This window comes from Cryptomeria japonica, chromosome 10 (genome assembly GCF_030272615.1).
Source record: "Cryptomeria japonica chromosome 10, Sugi_1.0, whole genome shotgun sequence".
NCBI classification, from domain to species: domain Eukaryota; kingdom Viridiplantae; phylum Streptophyta; class Pinopsida; order Cupressales; family Cupressaceae; genus Cryptomeria; species Cryptomeria japonica.
The window spans coordinates 786,135,541-786,156,305 of record NC_081414.1 but is presented as its reverse complement, the minus strand read 5'-3'; the positions used below and the strand labels follow the sequence as shown (position 1 = coordinate 786,156,305).

The 20,765-nt window shown below is 37.4% G+C and overlaps 1 pseudogene; it reads right to left on the bottom strand.

The window, feature by feature from the left end:
* The window catches only part of LOC131039264 (DNA replication licensing factor MCM4-like), a 41,574-nt pseudogene extending 32,484 nt beyond the window's left edge, over nucleotides 1-9,090 (bottom strand).
* Nucleotides 9,091-20,765: the final 11,675 nt, after the last annotated feature.

The window sequence follows — 20,765 nt, the reverse complement described above, 5'->3', positions numbered from 1 at the left end:
CAAAATTAGCAAAGAAAGTGGAAGACCAGGAAGAAGAAAATAGGTTACTCAAATTGAAGCTAGACCTCCTAGAGCAGAAGTTGGGTGAAGTAGAAGTGAAGGCAGATGAAGCCAACAATAAGATAGAGGGTACAGAAGGCAGGGGTAAGCTCTTAGCTATAGAGGATGAAACCCCTATACCAAACCCTGTGATAGAGAATGAACCCTTTTTGAAAGCCTTGAAGGCTATGAGTGGGAGAACACTAGAAGGAGTCCCACTATTCAGTGGTAAAATGGACCCAGAAGTGGTCATGGAGTGGATTGAGGGGCATGAGAACCATTTTGAATGTGATGGTGTGACAGAGGCCCAAAAAGTGAAGGTGGCTAAATCCAGGTTGAGAGGAGCTGCCTTAACATGGTGGAAGTTCATCCAGGATGAACATGAGAAAGAGGGCAAAAAGCCCATAGCAACTTGGAAGGGAATGTTGTCCAAAATCAGAGAGACTTACATTCTAGAGGACTATGAAATATAGCTTCATAGGAAAAGGCAAAACCTTAGGCAAAGAGAGTTAGATGTCAGTACCTACACCGATGAGTTTCAGAAGCTATGCCTTAGGTCAAAGATCCAAGAGGATGAAAATGTCAAGGTTACTAGGTATCTCAATGGCTTGAGATGGAACATACAGGAAAAGTTGAGTTTGTTGTGCCCTACAATAGTCCAGAAGTGTTATCAACTTGCACTCAAGGTAGAGGAAAGGAGTAGGAAGAAGCAAGAACAACATGACAGAGGTAGAGGAAGAGGCAGAGATGGTCGAGGCCATCGAGGCAGTTTTGGGGGAAGACACATAGATCAAAGGTCCCAGGGGGAATTTAAGCTTATAGAGCAAAGCGGGGATTCTCAGAGCAAGCCCAACTATAGGGGTAGGGGATCAAGCAACCCAGGAAGGGGTAGATCTAGTGGACCAAGTAGAGCATCTTACTTCTCCACAATGAAATGCTATAACTATCAGAAATTGGGTCATCCTGCTTATAGGTGTCCAGAAAAGCCTATTTCTTCCCATGGAGGTGAAAAGAGAGTGAACTATGTTCAGGAGGAAGGAAGTAGTACAAGAACTCTAGAAATGCACCTAGCACCCGAAGATGGTGAGAGTCTAATGATGAGGAGAGTATTGATGCAAGAACCTAACAAGAGTGAAGTGTCTTAGAGAAGAGCATTGTTCAGGATAAAGTGAAAAATCTTGGGCAAGGTATGTAAGGTGGTTATAGATTCAGGTACCATAGATAACGTTATCTTAGAGGAGGCAGTTAGCAAATTGAACCTACCTAGAATGAGGCACAGTGAACCCTACAAGGTAACCTGGTTGAACAAGGGGCAACATGTCCTAGTTAATGAACAAGCATGGGTAGACTTCAACATAGGTGAATACAAGGATAGGATACTATGTGACATCCTTCCTATGGATGCTTGCCATCTACTATTAGGTAGACCTTGGCAATTTGACAGAAGGGCACACCATGATGGTGAAAAACACACACATTCCTTTCAAAAGAATGGTATTGTCTACAAAATCCAGTCCCTTAGTGAAGAGACAGAGAATAGAAAACCATAGGCACCTAAAGTGTTATTATTCAATGAAAAAGAGTTCATCCAAACCATGAAAGAGGGAGATGGGATTGGTTATGCACTTGTAGTGAAACCTAAGGAGGAGAAGAAAGAAAAACAAGTTGAGATCCCACAAGAAGTGCAGCAAATTCTTGATAACTTTAAGGGCATCATCAGTGATGGACAACTAGCAACATTACCCCCTCCTAGAGTCATTAGTCATCAAATTCACTTTATACCAGGAGCTTCTTTGCCAAACAAAGTAGCATATAAGATGACTCCTGAATAGAACAAAGAGGTAGCTAGATAGATTCAAGAGTTATTGGATCAAGGATTAATAAGAAAGAGTATAAGTCCTTGTGTCGTACCCATTGTGTTAGCACCTAAGAAAGGGGGCACATGGAGACTATGCACAGACTTCAGAGCTATCAACAAAATCACCATAAGGTACAGGTTCCCTATTCCCAGGATAGAAGATTTGATGGATTGTTTACGGGGTGCAAGGTATTTCACAAAAATAGACTTAAAGAGTGGTTACCATCAGATAAGAATAAAAGAGGGTGATGAGTGGAAAACTACTTTCAAAACAAATGAAGGTCTTTATGAATGGTTGGTTATGTCTTTTGGACTCTCTAATGCTCCCAGTACCTTTATTAGGTTAATGAATGAAGTATTGCAGGAATTTCTTAGTAAGTTTGTGGTAGTCTACTTAGATGATATTCTCATTCTTAGTAAGACTAAAGAGGAGCATTTGAAACACTTAGCCATTGTTTTGTAAAGATTATTTGATGAGTAGTTAACCATAAATCTTGAGAAATGTGATTTTATGTAGCAAGAGCTAGTCTATCTTGGTTTTGTTGTGTCCCGTGGAGATCTTAAGATGGATCAATCTAAAGTTTCAGCCATAACAAGTTGGCCAACCCCACAATCAGCCAGTGAAGTTAGGAGTTTTCATGGTCTAGCCCAGTTTTACAGAAAGTTTATCCGAGGTTTCAGTGAGATTTGTGCACCCATGTTAGATACAATAAAGGGTGGTTATAAGGTCAATTTTCAATGGACAGAAGCAGTCAATAAGGGGTTTGAGTTACTCAAAACTAAAGTTGCTACACAGCCAGTGTTAATCCTTCCTAGCTTTGATAAGCTCTTTACTATAGAATGTGATGCCAGTCATCTTGCAGTAGGTGCAGTCTTGAGTCAAGATAATAGACCAGTTAATTTCTTTCGTGAAAAATTGAATGATGCAAAGAAAAATTATTCATCTTATGATTTAGAGTTATATGCATTGGTGCAGGCACTCAGGAAGTGGAGGCATTACTTGCTTCCTAAAGAATTTGTTGTGTATACAGACAACCAAGAAGTCAGTTTCTTGAATTCTCAGGATAAACTCAACCATAGGCATGTGAAATGGGTAGAGTACCTACAAGCATATACCTTTACTCTTAAGCACAAGAAAGGCCAATGTAACAAAGTAGTTGATGCTTTAAGTAGGAGATTGCCGACTATTCAAGAGATCCAAGTTAAGAGTATTGGTATTGATTGCTTTCAAGATTTGTATCCTGATGATGATGATTTTGCTGCTGCTTATAAAGTTTGTCTTGCTTTTGAGAATCATTTCCATAGTGAGTATGCTGACTATACATTGCAGAATGGTTTGTTATTCAGGGGATGACAGCTATGTGTTCCTAAAGGTTCCATGAGAGAAAATCCCATCCAAGAGAAACACAATGGGTGTCTGAGTGGTCATTTTGGTCTCAATAAGACCTTAGAGTTGGTTCAACGCTTCTATTATTGGCCTAAGATGTAGAGAGATATCAGAAGGTATGTTGAACAGTGCATGCTATGTCAGAAGGCCAAAGGTAATAGCACTAATGCTGGTTTATATCAGCCACTTCCCATTCCTTCTAGGCCATGGGAGTGCATCAGTATGGATTTTGTTGTAGGTTTACCAAAGACAAAAGCAGCGTATGACATTATTTTTGTGGTTGTTGACAAATTTAGCAAAATGGCTCACTTTATACCTTGCAAAACTACTAATGATGCTAGTCATATTGCTTTCCTTTTCTTTAAAGAAGTTGTTAGAATACATGGTTTGCCATCTAGCATTGTATCAAATAAAGATGTTAAGTTTTTGGGTCATTTTTGGAAGACTTTGTGGAAGAAATTGGGTACTAACTTGTCTTTTGTCTCAGCTTACCATCCACAGACAGATGGCCAAACAAAAGTGGTGAATAGAACATTGGGTAATCTACTCAGATGTCTCACCAAGGAGTATGGACAAAGCTGGGATCAGCTCATCCCACAAGCAGAGTTTGCCCATAATGACAGTGTAAATAGATCCACTAGTAAGAGTCCATTTCATATTGTTTATGGTATGCATCCAAGAGGTGTTTTTGAGTTACATGATGTCACTAACTTGCAACATGTTAGTGGGACAACAGAGGATATGGCACAATCTCTAAAAGAGATCCATGAACAAGTTAAGTAGTCTTTGCAAGACACCACAGCAAGAGTCAAGGCAAGGGTGGATGCTTCCAAGAGGGATGTCCAATTCTCAGTTGGATACTTTGTGATGGTGCATCTCAATAAGTCCAGATAGAAAAGGGGAGTTCCTACCAAACTACATATGAGAAGAATAGGGCCTTGCAGGATTTTGGCTAAGTATGGTCCAAATGCTTATAAGATTGATTTACCTATTGATGTTTCCTTGTCTCCTATCTTTAATGTTGCAGATTTGGTACCTTTCAAGGGACATCCTCCAAAAGAGACTCAGAGAGCTTCAGACATTTCACATTCCCTTTCTGATCTATCTATCCCCTCTTCTTCTTCTCCCATTCCTGAACAAGTACTTGATTCCAGAATCATCAAGAAGACTAGAAAGCATGACTACCTTGAACATTTGATCAAGTGGAAAGATCAACCAGCTTCTGAAGCCACTTGGATACCTAAGAGTGACTTCCACATGGCTGGTATTCCTCTTTCTTTTCTGCCCAAAGGAGTCACATGACTTCTTTGTCACCGGGGGAGTATGGCAGGAGCACATAGCTTCATTTTTAGCTTCATTTTCAATTTTTCTTATTTTTGAGTTGGAAAGTTTGTCTAAGTTTATTTTGAGTTGTTCTAAGTTGTTTGGATGAGTTTTGAACTCATTGTGTGGTCATGTTTCCCGTTTTCCTCTTTTTGCTCAAAATTGCCAGTTTTGGAGTTGCCTGGCAAAATGTTGTAAAAAGTGAGTTTTTGATGTGTTTTTGTTATGAAAAGGTTTTAGACATGTTTTATGCTTGGTTTTTAGGTGTGAGAAGTATTTTTAGGTGATTGTTAGTCTTGGAGGTCAACCTTGCATCATCTAGGCATTAAAAGTTGTCATTTTAGACATGAAAATGTCAAATTTGTGTGCTCTTGGACATGTACTTATCCGTACAGGAGGATAAATGATTTTTGGAGGTATTTATTCTCCTACTTGAACCATTTTAATGGTTGATTTTCTGGATTTATGGAGCATTTTACAAGTTTGCACTAGTTTTACTTGGTTTTTCCCTAGTTTTTAACTCCATGTGAACAGCAGCCCGTACACCTGCTGTACTTGGTCATACTATTCTTGCATTTTAAGATTCTATTATTTTTTCTTAATCTTTTCCCTTTGGTGGCATCTAATTTCATCAAGTTTTGAGTTTTTAGTAAAATTAGTTTGTTTTGACAGTTTCACTGCCTTGTCTAGGAAATTGGCAAGGATGCTTGACCAACTTGGCTTCTTAAAGTCCTGAAATGTTCATGGCTTCCCAAGAACCAGTTGGTCAACTTTTAAATTATGTAAATACATGTTTTTTTTTCAAGAATGCAAGTGCAAGGAGTTTTGTGGCCATGGAGCCTTAGGCAAGTGTGCCATTTGGCTAGGGTCTTGAAGAAGTTTGATGCTTTGCTCTTCCATAGAAAATGCAATCATCAGATTATCAGACCTGTTTTGATGTTAAGTTTGAATGTAAAGGCAAAGAGGCTTTCTAAGCCATAAGGAGGATTATTTCATGTTTATTTTGTGAAAATATTGTAAAAGACAGTGAGTCACTATTTTAGAGTTAATTTCCTTCCACTTGCTTACTCTCCACCATGCATTGGAGCTTGTAAGGCATTGTACCTCCTTCTAATTGATTGCAAACAAGAAAAAGGAGTTATTTTTGGTATTTTCCATGGGTTAGTAAGTTTCCAAGATCAATTAATGATCCTTGAGGCAAAGTTGAAACGCCCAGCAGGCTATCACAGTCATTTATGACTGATTTTAGCATTTTAAATGAAGTTGTTATTGCATTCTTCCTCTTCCAAATAGCAGGTATGAAGGAATAGAAACAACCAAGGACATAGCAGTGATAGAAAGGCACCAATCAAACCTTTTCAAAGGTGTTTTTGATAGTGGTAAAGTGGAGGTCAAAGTGGAAAAACAATGAAAGGAGAAAAGTATAGTCATAAAAGACTTGATTGTGAACAAATCTTTGTTTGTAATTGCCTAATGGCTTTTGTGTAGGGCTAATGTGATATTTGTGTGTCTTTCATGATAGACATGTTCTCTTGTTTTGAAATGTAATTGGTTTTCATACCTAAGATGTGTTTGTAGACAACAAGAATGGAGAAGTTGTCATTGTTGCATACCTCTCATGAGCAATTTTTTGGAAATCTTGTTCTCTAACCTTGGAAAGGTACAAAGTTGTCTTTTTGTGGCTTAACTAACATGTAACATGGTAGAACCAAGTTTGTATGGTCCATATTGAAGGTCTCCAACCTGTTAGTCATTATTTGCCATTAAAACCCTTGCAAACCCTCCTTTTGCACCCATTTTGGGGATAGTCATGGAGAAGGCCTAAGAGACCCTGAGACTTAGAAAATATTCAAGAACTCCCAAAAGGGTGTCTGAATATCAACTTCTTTTTGTCTAGAAGTCCATCGCTTGAGTAGGGTGTGCACAAAACCCCAAAAGGAGGGCTAATTCCTAGTAGCTCGTTTTAGGCCCAAAACTAGGTTTTTGTCAAATCGAGTATGCCAAAGAAGGTTGCAAAGTATGAAACCCAACAAATCAAGTTGAAATAGGTTAACCTAACATGAATCCAACATATTTGGTGAGTTTGACTTCATAAGTCAGTTTTGTAGCACTTGAAAGGATGACAACAACTATGGAGTTGAAGCCCTTAAGTAACCAAGGAGAGTTTGACTTAGGGAGGTGGAACAAGGAGAGTTTCTAGATTGCCTTTGAGCTTTTTGCACTCTGATTTTTGTGAATACACCTTGAAATAGCAGGAACCTTTCATTTAGTAAACATTCTAGCCACTTGGCAACCACCTTGCACTACCTTCCTATCACTAATACTTTTTTCTCATCTCTATCAACAAATTCCTCCTTCTCAAGGCATCAACAACTTTATTTGACTTCCCACTTCTATGCTTAAAAAAAAAAGTATAACTCTGCAAATACTCTACCCATCTCATGTGTCTTTGATTCAACTTACATTGACTCTTCAAATATTGCAAAGCTTGATGATCAGTATACAACACAAACACCCTAGTCAACAAATAATGTCTTTGTTTCTTCAATGCTTGAATTATGGCATAGAATGAATGAGCATACATTGAATACCTTCTCCTTCCATCCTTCAATTTCTCATTGAAATAAGCTATCGGTCTTCCCTCTTGACTCAACACTGCTTCAATTGCATTCCCACTTGCATCACAATCTGCTCTATCACCTTTTGCTTCAACAACTCAAAGTTCCTATTTTCTCCAGTTGTCCACTTGAAATCCTTTCTATCTCCTCTCATTGTTTCTATCATAGGGCTGCAAATCGAACTAAATTTTTTGATGAACTTCCAGTAGAAACTAGCTAATCCATGAAACAATCTTACCTCTCCAATGCTCTCTAGTGTAGGCTAATCAATAATTGCTCTTACTTTCTCAGGATCCATCTTCAATCCATTTGTAGATATCACAAATCCCAAGTAAACTAACTCTTCCTTCATGAAACTGCACTTCTTAATGTTTATCAACAAATTCTCTTCTCTCAACCTTTGCAGAACTTGTCTTACATGCAACATATGTTCCTCCTTTGTCTTATTGAAAATCAGAATGTCATCCAAGTACACAATAACAAACTTACCTAAAAATTTCTTCAATACCTCATTCATCAATCTCATGAAAGTGCTCGGTGCATTAGTTAGTCCAAAAGACATTACCAACCATTCATACAATCCTTTGTTTGTCTTGAATGTTGGCTTTCACTCATCTCCTCTGATTCAGATTTGATGGTATCAACTCTTCAATTCTATCTTTGTATAATACATGGCTCCACTAAAACAATCCATTATGCCATCCATCCTAGGCAAAGGAATTGGTACTTTACTGTGATCTTATTTATTTCTCTAGAATTAGTACACATCCTCCATTCTCCATTCTTCTTAGGTACTAACACTATTGGAACTGCACAAGGACTCAAACTCTCTTAGACTAGACCTTTCCTCAAAAACTCCTACACTTGTTTGTTTAACTCCTCATTCTTTGTCAATGTCATTTGGTGTGTTGCTTTATTAGGCAAACTAGCTCTAGGAATCAGGTCCATGCAATGATTGATACTTCTCACGGGGGCAATCTGTCAAGTACATTATCTGAAATGATGTCTCCATACTCTATCATCAACTCTTGTATCTCCTCTGGTGGTTCTTCTTCAGGCTCCAGACTTCAGTCTTCTTAGGAATTAAGGAAAAGAACATATTCTCATGTCTCATCCCATCTAGGAACTTTCTTCCATTAACTAGACATATTCTAGCATTAGTACAAACTTCACCCTTCACGAGTTCTTCCAAAGGCAATAAGATATGTTTCTCCCCATTAGCTATAATAGTATATATATTCATTCTTCCATCATGCATCTCTTTTCTATCATACTTCCAAGGTCTACCCAACAAGATATGGCATACATCCATAGGCATAATATCACGCAAAATTTCATCATGATAAGCTCTAATCTTAAATTTTACCAAACATTGTTCACTTACTAATACCTTATGCTCATCTTGAATCCATGCTATTTTATAGGGCTTAGGGTGTTTCAATCTCTCTAAATTCAACTTAGTCACCATTTCTTTCGAAACAAGGTTATCAGTACTACCACTGTCAATTATAACTTTACAACACTTACCAACTACCTTTCATCTTGTGTTGAACAAATTCTTCCTCTGCAAGGGCTCTTGCTCTCCTCTGGTTTGATACAATTCCCTCCTCATCATCACAACTCTCCATCCTTCAGTCTGTTACCTGATTCGGTAGGTTCTTCTTCTGCCAAGGATTCTCTTCCACAGTTCTCTGTCTTCGTGCATTCAAAGGCAAAATGTCCTTATCCTCCGCATTTAAAGAAAGTTCCTTTAAACACTCTCTTTTGTTGTCTTTTATCTTCCTTTCCATAACCCTCACTCTGGTAACCTTCATTTTCTTTCTTCCGGTAATATTTGTTGTCATCTCCTTGGTACAAACTACCATCTTGGCTAACTTCCTTGTCTTTATTATAATCTGCGCAGGTTCCTTGACCTATGGTATAGGATCTTCCTCCCTGAAATCTTCCTCCTCAACCTCGCTACTTCTACTCATGTCTTTTATTCAACTTCTCTTCCCCCTTCAAGGCATATTGATAAGCTTCAACACTTTGCAACTTGATCAAACTGAGGTCATCTTGTATCGACATCCTCAATCCATTCAAATATTAGGCAACTTGTTTAACCTCATCATCGACGTGTCCAGATTTAATAATCAGTTTGTAGAATGCTTCGATATACTTCTTCACACTAGTTTCCTTTTGATTCAAGTTCTACAACTTTGAGAAGAAATTCACTTGATAGTCGTTAGACAAGAACTTCAATTTCAACTTACTAAACAAAGAGACACATGACCTTTCAACCTAGTACAAAAATATTTCACCATCCGTTCTTCCGCGGTGTTCTCAAAATCAAAATAATTTTCCATCTCCGAGATCCAATCCATTAATTCATCTGAATGCAACTTGCCATCATAATCTAGTGGGGTAAAATATGGTTTGGTATTCACTCTGCTCAAAACCCTCAAGAACCTCTCTTCTTTCGGATTGATCACTAGTTGATTTGCTACTTCTTCTCCTGCCTCAACTTCTCCTTCATCATTGCTCACATATTCAATATGTTGACCTCATCTCTGGGCCATTGCATCAACTTCTAATCGGGATGCAATTCCTCTCAACATTTCCATCACACAACGGTCTGCATTTCTGCTCCACCACCTCTAGAATTTCTTCGTTCCATCTTCATGTACAAGTCCTCTATAGCTATGGTTTGGATCCTCAATTCCACCACCCCACAACAAAATTTTATAGAACTCCACAATCTCTAGAATGAAATCTCACTCTGATACCACTTGGTACAATCACAGTTAGGAGGATCCTCAAGGAGAACAATTTAGATCGTGCAACAATTTAACACAACACAATCAACACAATGTGATGGAGGAAAAGCAGAATCAATTTTATTATATTATAGAAATTTGTTACAAAATGACAACAACATGAAGGATCACGACAATTGGCTCAAGTGAGAATACAAGCCAACTCTGAAACTCCTAATCCTTAGATCTTTCTTCTATCTTCTAAAATTGATCTCTAAATGCTTAATTACATTGATTTATATGATCAAGGATGATCTGCATCGGCCCAAGATGAAACAAATACCGATGAACAAGATGAAATGTGTAAAAAAACAAGGTCAACCTCTGCCAAAGAGATCGCTCTATAAAATTAAAAGGATGAAGTGCGGACCTAAGGGAAGGTTGGACACATCCCAAGGAACATTGTAAACAACAAAATTAGGTTTCACAAAGAATGGAAAATATCTACAAGCATCGACAATAGAAAATAGGTCCAAGCGGGTCCGATACACACGAAAGAGAACTGTCCCATATTTCGGAAATGATAACTTGCCAGAAAAAATCCAAATGTCCCACACACCAAGGATAAGATTGATGAACATGTCCATGAACCAAATCCAGCTCTGCAACATCCAATGAGCAAACAGAAAGAAATGTTGAAAGAAATACTGAAACTACAAAACAAGAAACAAACTGAAAGGAAAATATTTTTGGTTGATGCAAAATTGCCAAGAACCATGGATGCTCTTGCATTATCTTTACACTCATAACTATTATATTCCATATATGTATATCTATTCATCCTTCTAATATTTTATTCCTTATTTTTTAGCTCTTTCTTTCATTTTCAACTTTTTTTAGTTTAGAGTCATGGTTTCCAAACATTGCATTTATAACATCGTAAATTGTACTCGCATACAATTTCATCCTCACCTAGACCTCACCTTGGGGCTTTGACTTCTAATGTTCGATGTCTTACCTGATTTTGCAAACACCACCTATCAATATCACATTTTCATCATCTTCATTGTCTCCTCCTCATGTTAGAGACCTAATTTTTCAAGACTAAGGTGTTGAGCACCCTAGTCCTAGCTCAAGACCAGGGTGCCTAGCACCTTAGTCCTCCTAATCAGGACCCCTTTTGGGTCTCCACAATTGTCATATCAAATGAATCAAAAATTGGATCCCATGTTAGCCTACTCTAAAAATTCAACTTTCTTTTAAATGGTCAAGTATAAAAGGCGTCCAACCACTCTCATTTGAAACCTAACTTTTTCAAGAGGCAAAATTAAGATCCTATTTTAATTCAAGTGAGCAACCAATCAATCATTCATCAAGCATTGGAGCAAAAGTGAAGTCAATTTTATGCATTCAAGATGGCATCCATTATCAACCTTCTTTGATGACATTCTAAATGAAACCTTAAGACCCTTCCATGAGGTTCAAACAAAAATTCATCAAGGTATATTTCAATTATAAACATTTTTACTTCAAATCTAGCCTTTCCCTCAAAAGGAAAGCATTTTGTAGAACCATTTTAATTCCTATATTTCAATTTCAAGGTTAATTCCTAAACTAGAGTTTGAACTAAGGCAAACCCCTATCCCCAACATATTTCCCTCTCTTCTATATGCCGAAAATAGGTGTAGGAGCTATACTCGATCATTTCAGTAGAGTCAATGACAACGAATAGATTCAACTATCGATGAAAGAGAAATTCAAAGGACCAGGGCAAATTTCTACTACCCAGTCTCCAAAAGTCAGGTCTAACTTCTAGGAACGAGTTTTAAACATCTTCGTTTTCCCATATCTCAGTTTGTGGCTCTGTGGGATATCTATAGCAGTCTATTTTCAACAATGGATTGATAATTTGATGAAACAATAAGGATCTAATCAACTACTGAGAGGGGGGGTGAATCAGTAAATATAAAACAAACTAAACTTTCACCTAACGTAATCCCAACTTAGAAACAACTTGCTAAACTAATTGGTTTAGACAGTGTAACAAAAACTGCAACTGCACTGTCAAAATTTACCAGTTTAAAACATCAATAATACAGTGTAACAAATCCGAATCTCAAATACCATTTAACCAAAACATTAAACCACTTCACTAAAATCAGTAATAGCTCATTTCAGATCTCTTCCGATCATCTAAACATATCTAGGTGGATTTACCAGTTAACATACCAACCATATCAAAAAAACATCCACCAAATCATTCACCACTTGACACAATGATTTTTCACGTGGAAACCCAAATGGGAAAAACCACGGTGGGGATGAATACCCACAAGTATTTTGAACTCATGAAGTTCACTCTGTTAGGAGCCAAGCCTTGTTAGAAGCTTATACAATAATGTCCTATTAAGAATAGATCTGGTTAGGGACCACCTGGTTAAGGGATTGACTACAATACCCTGTTAAAGGAAATACCTTGTTAAGAGTAACCTCAGTGGAGGATTTCAAATCCAAGCTAATGGATCACCTAGTTAGAGGATTTAAACAAGAATCATGTTAACGCTTACCCAGTTAAGGGATTTAACTATTGTAATGATTAGAGAAAAATAGGTTCTTTGCTGATCTGGAAATAGCACTATCTTTCTTAGTCAAATCCTTTTTTGCTCCTATCTGCCTTTACAGCATTCTACAGACACTCCTTCTGGTTTGGCAACAATCACACTACCACACTTTACCAAATTTTCCAACACAATTACAAACAACTCATCGACCTTAAATACAAATATAATAGGTCGGTAACACATCACAAAACCTAAAAATCTCATAGAGATTACAAACATATCGGTTCAACCATGACCATTGGATTACATAAAAATCAACTACACATTTTTCTAGACAACTTTGACCGCTCCTAGATCACCACATATTGGATCCTGTAGCTCATCACGCGTTCTTCACTTCATGCTATGCATCTGCTCATTCCCAAGATAAATGGTTATCTTCACTACATAAAATCACTTTGAAACTCATCACGTGCACCATGCTTATATGGAATCTCCATCTCCGATCACCATTTGATCATAGATCAACATAACCAATTCACCATGCTTCATCGGCTAGAGTTCTTCTTATCAACTCGTTAGGGTTACCGGTCAATCTCTGCTTCAATAACGATACCTGTTTCCTTCACTACTTTACCAATACCGGTTTCTTAACAACATCACTACCGGTTTGCAATATAGCTTCAATTCCAGTTACAATTGACATCAATGACGGCGTGCTATACTTCATCAATGCAATCTTCATGCAATGCCAACATTGACTTCATTTAATCATTGTTTTACCCTAATTTTACAATTACATTTCAAATTCAACTAAGAAAGAGGATAACCATTAATAACCAATGAATCTAATTATAATTTTAGCCCTTTCCTTATTTAATTTGTATCTAGATCTATTAGGTTCATGCCTCTTTCAATGTATTGGAATAATTTGGTTAATTTAGTGGTTTTATTATCTTAATTGGTGAAACCCTCATTTCTACCCCATTACATTTTGGTGAACCTAACTCCTTACATGTTTATTTCTAATTTATTATCTTGAGTCATATTTTTATGCACTTTAATTTTAATGTTGCACTCATAGATCTTATTTACAATTGAATTACATAACTCTAGTGGTTAATTTCATAAAAACCATAATTTGTTATTCTAAAATTGACTTCTAGGTTGTGTTTTTAGATATTATTTTTAAGACATGCCATGTTTGTATTTACATGCATTTAATACTCGATATCACAATTCAAATTTCTTAATTAATTGGTTAATCGATCATTTTTACAAAAAATGTGTTGCTTGATCATAGTTTTTGCATTCAAACTTCCCTCCTTTGTGCATGATTTTTGTTACCATTAGTCCTACATAAAATATTCTAGTGAGAAGAAGTTGTAAACTTAAGGCTTCCCAAGGTTTAAACCCTAGAAGAATATGAAGCCTCGGTTGCATAGATTGTTCCATGAGAATGCTAGTGTTTCCTCTAATCCAATAAATGGTATCCTTTATCCCCATTCTCCTCATACTTATCATGATGTGGATGAATCACTAACTACGGTTACTATTGACCAATTGGAGAATATTGACAATGAATTTAAAAATATTCAATAATGGATGAGTCAACAATACCCAAAAGGTCAAACATAGCTTACCTTGGGCTTCAAATTACTTTCCGAGGAGGACATAAAAAGGTATGGCTTGAAAGTAATTTCCTAAATATTATTAATTTCCTTCTTAATCATATGAAGCCCAACTAGACAATCAAGCACCTAATCTAAGACTGCCTCAACATGATTTCCAACTGGATATTGACATGCTACTAGACAATTCCACTTCCAGTCAGGAAAAGTACTTTGGGTGGGTGATCAATGAAATCAACATCATCAAACAAGAAATTTATGAAATTATCAACACTTTCACTGAGATTCTAATGCCTAATAAAATAGATAAGCTCCTTAAAATGACCCAAAAACTAACTGAAGATGTTAAGGTCATTAAAACAAAGCATGAATCTAGAATTGCCAGCTTGGAGAAAGATTTGGAAGAATTAAAGGAAGTCTCAGAAATCTGGTTGAGATCAGCAAAAAAGATATGAATAACAGTGCAAAAGGCATAAAAAATCTGAATGAGAAAATGAAAATCCATAATGCTTAGCCAATTAGCAGTATTCCGAAGGTATAGGCTTCTACAAGTCCATATACAAGAACCAAGAGCAGGGTCCAAGAGAAGAGCACCACAAGGAGCATCATGGAGGAATTGGAAGATATTAAAAAAAATTTGTGGAGAAAAATCAGGAGCTTTTAGGAGCTTTTGTTTAAGTTTTTTCTAGATGGCTTGGTGCTTTAGTGTAGTTATGTTGCACGGCTTTGTGGGGTTGTGCCCTTGTTTTGTTGTTGTTTAGTTGTTGATTCTGGACTGTCTCATTGTTTCTCTATTATTTTTTGGATTTGGCTTTCGTTTCCCTATAAAACTTGTTTTATCTTTGTAGACACCCAAAATTGTCCAGTCTAATATTTTTATTTATTTAATTATCTAAGCTTAATTCTTCTATTAATTAAATAAATCTTTATTTATTTAATTAATTCATTTATCCTCTTCTAGCCTTATTTCTCATTTAAATAGATACATTTATTTATTTAAATTATCCTTTTCCTAAATTAAATAAATATCTTATTTATTTAATTGATCTCACTCCTTCTATTAATTAAATAAATCTTTATTTATTTAATTAATTCATTAGCCTTTTCTACCCATGACACATGTCATTCACCTCTTAATTCATACACTACCTACCCCTTTCATTATTTTATTATTTCTTTTACCTACCCTCTAATCATAGCCGACCTCCTTTTACACCTCTCAATCTTATCCCTCCATTTCATATAGTGTCTTCTATATAAGGAGATGCTTCCTTCATTATCAAACCCTAACTACTTGATCAATTGACTACTTGGCATATGCAATCCTACTTGCAACCACATTTCGTTCTTTGTTGAGCTCTTGTGCACATAAAATCTGAGAGCAAACACATCAAACAAGATCAATGGAGATAGGAAGAATGGAGATCCAAACCCTATTGGACATGTGATGGTATAATCTTTGTGATTTCATTTGATTTGCATTATCTTAGGTAATCTTCATATGTTATGGTGGATCTTTGTTGTTGTTAGGCTAGGGTTTTGTGGTTGAATTCATTTAGCCTTTCAATATCATTATTATTGTTATCCATTTTCACCATATACATTTTGGCACGCCTAGTGGGACTCTTGTCCCTTTTTGCATTTAACATCCTTGTTGCAGATTTTGTGTTTTTGAAGTTGCAGATCTGACATTTTCGACAACATTTTGATATTTTCGCGTCTGCGTACTTTCGGATCGCGTTTTTGATTTTTTGGCACATCTGCGACATCTAGAATCACGTCTATGTTATCGACAGTATTTTATTTTGCAGATTTTGGAAACCGTGTTTGTGTTCCTCAGTCGCGTCTGAGGTGTTTTTAGACGTGTCTGTGTCCAGAAGTCGCGTCTGGGTTCTGGAGCCGCGTCTGTGTCTCACAGAACTGCGTCTGCATCAGGAAGTCACGTCTATGTCGAAGGTAACCGCATCTGTGTGCATCGGTTTCAATTTTTTTGGGGGTTTATTGATTTAGTTTTGGGTCTTGTATTTAAGGTTTCAAATCCGGTTTATTTTGAGCTAACATTTTCAGATCTAACTAACGAAATTGTTGCAGCTTGTCTTGAAAGCAAAATCGTTTTGTTGAAGGCCCCTATTTTCACAAAGTCTTTTGGGTTTAAAATTTACCTAACTTGTGTGCTTGCAGGAAGGGGTGATTATTTCAAACAATCCAAACTACTAACAAACCTTTGTTGCAGGACCTTGGCAAGGTTTTTTTTTTATTTTTTTATTTTATTTTTTTATTGTGTGCCTTGTTTTCAATAGATTAGCAAACACTTCAATTGGTGCACTAAAATTGAATCATTGTCTTTTGTGTCTTGAGTAATAGGCTCTTTTTGTTTAATCTTTAGAGGGCCTGTCTTCCCGTGTGGTCATTAGGACTACTAGTGAGAAGAGAATGACCCAAGTGGTAGCGAGGAAAAACCACCTCTTCCAAACCACTATAAATAACTGTATTCATGGTGAAAACTATGAATAATGTGTGCTGATTAGTTCATACCGACACTATGTCTCCCCATAAACCTGTTTGATCAAATTTATTTGATCAATTGTAGGGCGTAACTCCTACCGGCTGGGAGCCTTCTGTATTTACAGAGCTGAAAGTGTCGCATGTATGGCCACACGAGCGGATGCCCTTACTAGCACCTTTTTTTTTCAGAAGCCCAAATCCTTCTAGTTGTTGGGGCAGGAGGTCGGACCTCTGGTAGCGGCCCACACACATACAGTTCTTAGTAAAGATACAAAGTTCACCACGGGGAGTTTTCATGGGGATTGATGCTTGGATGACCCGAGAAGTGAGTGTCGAGGGTGGAGCCAGTGAGGTCAAGCATTTAAGTATCCACTCTGAATAGCGTAGCCTCGGGGGTGAAACCCCATGTGGGATCAACAACTATTGTCTTGGCCAACCATAAGAATTGTGCTCGACTTATTTTGAACAAATCAAACATTCAAGACCAAACAGCAAAACATTGTGTCTTTTGTGTCTTCAAGGGTATGAAAAACATCTTTACATCAAACAACACACTTTTCTTGGAGTCATTGTCAGTCTAAACACTTGCAAACATTGGGTCTTCATCAACACCGTGTCCTCTTGTCATGAAAAATAGTCAAACAGTCAGATTTGGTCACAACAAAAATGACTTCACAGATTGGAAAAAAATTGCACAAATTTTGCATAAACGCGTCTGTGTTTGATATAATAGCGTCTGTGTTGTATAACCGCATCTGTGAAGGGCAGAAATGCGTCTGTGTCTCCAGAATCAACAGTGCACTTTACAAAAATCTCAGAAACATGTATGTGTTAAACAGAACCATGTCTGTGTTGTATAACCGCGTCTGTGAAGTATACAGGCACGTCTGTGATCAGAATTGAAAAAAAAAATTGTTACAGTCCAACAAACAAGCACAGTCAGTTTCAGAATTCTTGAGCTTCCTAGGTCATTTCTCTAGGGTTCATTTAGCATTTAACCTGTCTTTGGGTCTCACAAAGTCCATCATTGCTTTACACCTCACATTACATTCACATTTGTCTAAACTTGAGTCAAAAGGTCACTTGCTTGTCCTCATCATACTTTGTCAACACACTACATACAACAACACTTTGCTAAGTGGTCCCTCATCAAGGTCTATCACCTTCGGGTCTCATTTGGTCTTACTTAGAGTCAAGGTCAACTTACCTCATCAAGAGAAACTATCCTCTCTTTGGAAGTCACACCTACTCTACTACATACATACTTGGTCTTACACTTTGGACATTGCAAGTACACCTCAGATTCATTTACATTCCATCCAACTCTTGGTCTTACATACTTTTTCCATTTTTCATCTAGTCTCACACATCTCGGTCAATACCTAGTTCATGGTTGAAACCCGTCTTCAAAAATCTAGGAGAGAAACTAAAGAGGCTGAAGAGTCTGCAAACATGAGTGTCTATGAGTATGACAATGATGTCTTTTTCAATACTGATCATAACACATTACCTGACATGGATGCCTATAGAAACATTCCAAATGTTGAGAACATGGACACTACAAACAACAATGATACACACAATGACAATATGGACAACTTTTTTGTACATTCAGTAGATGTGGAAGAATCCATTATGGACCCCTGCTTCAATCGACTGATTGAGGAAATAATGAGGAGAGATAGACAATACTTCTTACAAATGATGGCACAAAGTGGAGCCAAGATACCTCATGATTTGACATGTCTCAAATAATGGAAAATCGACCTTTGCAACAAACTCACTCCAACATGGATCAAAGGAGGCCTAATAGTGGAGGCAATAGAGGACCACATATGGTGCCTGAATCACCATCATCTTTGTTTCAAAAACCAGAGGTCCCACATACACATGGTCAAGCATATGATACTCACCTTCGCAGACCATTATGGAAGTCTTATGCAGAAAGATATGCTCAATCACATACCAATGCTAAGGATCAACCACCAAAGCAATTGGATATTCAAATGCATGCTCAAAATTTGGACACAAGGAAACCCCATGTCAAATTTGGGGGTAACACATTAGAACATGACATACCTGTAGAGTGTGGTATACATGCACAAAATAGATATGGCGTTCCTCAACATGAATCTATACCAAGTGGTCCATATACGCAGCATCATTATAGACCTCCTCCATATGAACATGTGTATGATCAATATCATCCATATATGCAACATGCTCCTCCTCCAATTGGTGCCTCAAGCATGGGGTATGGTCCAAGAAGCTGATCTCCACCTAAGAGCAATTTGGAGCAACAAATCAAGGACTTACAAAAGAAAATGGAGGACATAAATACACCAAAGCCAACATACACAATGAGAGACATATGTCCCTATCCATTTGACAAAAGCATTCCAATTCCTCCATTTCCTACACACTTTGTGACGCCTAAGTTTGATAAGTATAGAGGAAAAGGGGATCCTAAGGCACACATAAGATATTTTTTCATAGCTTGCATTGAGGTAGCAGCAGAAGAGACATATTTGATGAGATTATTCCCACAAAGCTTAGGTGATCAAGCTATGGAATGGTTCTCCCAACTTCCACCTGGCATTAAGTCATGGGGTGACCTAGCAGAGGCATTTATCCAACATTTCTCCTACAACATAGAGATAGACATATCAGTCACTACTTTGTGCAACACCAAGCAAAAAGAGGGAGAGTCTTTTGCATCATTTTTACAAAGATGGAGAAATCTAGCTAGCAGATGCTCTTGTGAAATTCCACAAAAATAAATGGTAGAGATGTTCACACAAAACGCTAACAAAGACATTGGCTATGATCTAAGAAAATCTTGTTTGTCTACCTTCAAGGACGTCATTGAAAAAGGATTAGCAACAGAGAAGGTCCTAATTGAACAAGGAGTTATCAAGATATTCAAGGAAAACAAAGATGACTTTAAAGGAAAAGACAAGCCGAGATTTTGGAATAGAAACAAGAACACAGTCAATGATGGTGTTGTTGACGCCAACACAGTGCGACCCAAATTCATTTTTTCCAGATCAAGCTCTACAAACAATCAAGTGAATACTCAAAAAACTTCTAGATCATGAAGGAAGTACCCTCCATTGGGAGAACCACTTGAGTTAGTTTTCAAGAAGCTAGTGGCAAACAAGGTAATCACAGTTCCAGATTTTCCTCCATATGAACCAAAGGTTAAACCAAATTGGTGGAATGATGATGAGTATTGTGAATTTCATAAGAGCAAGGGTCATAAGATAGGAAATTGTCATCGACTGAAGAACATCATACAAGATCTCATTGATAGAGGTGACATTGAGATTGAGGGACACTCATCCAATCAAGAACATGAGATGTTTAAGGAACCATTCCCAAAACATGACAAGGGAAAAGCTAAAGCCACAGATGACCAAACCAACTATACCAAAGCAATCTATAACTATGATTCAACTATCAATCACATTTTGATGGACAATTACATCTCTACCATTATCATCAAGGACAAAAACCCTGAGAATTCTACCTGGAGACCCAAGATTGTCCTAAAAGGTGTTGGATCTTCTTCTGAACCTACCTCTGAATGTCATGTTACAACCCATCAAGGTAAATTCACTTTGCAAGGTGCTCCAGCCAAAAACACCCCATCTTCATCAATCAAGTATGACCTTGTAGAACAATTAGGAAAAACACCCGCACTCATCTCCATTCTTGAACTCCTACGCATATCCCCCGCACATAAGGCCATTCTTGACAAAATCTTGAGAGACACTATCGTTCCTACTAATCTGAACGTGGACCGGTTTCAAGCCATGGTGGGATACCTTTCCATTCCACATTCCCTTACATTCACATAAGCCGACGACGCTTCCGTAAGTCAGCCACATAATGCACCACTACACATTGAAGCCTTCATACACAAACATCAAATAAAACGAGTCCTGAAAGATGGAGGAGCTGGTCTAAACATTTGTACATTGAGCACAATTAAACAATTGGGATATTCTGATAAAGCTGTGAATTCTACAAACAAAATCACCATCAAGGCATATGATGGTGAAGAGCATTCATCCAAGGGCACAGTCACCTTACCTCTCAGAGTTGG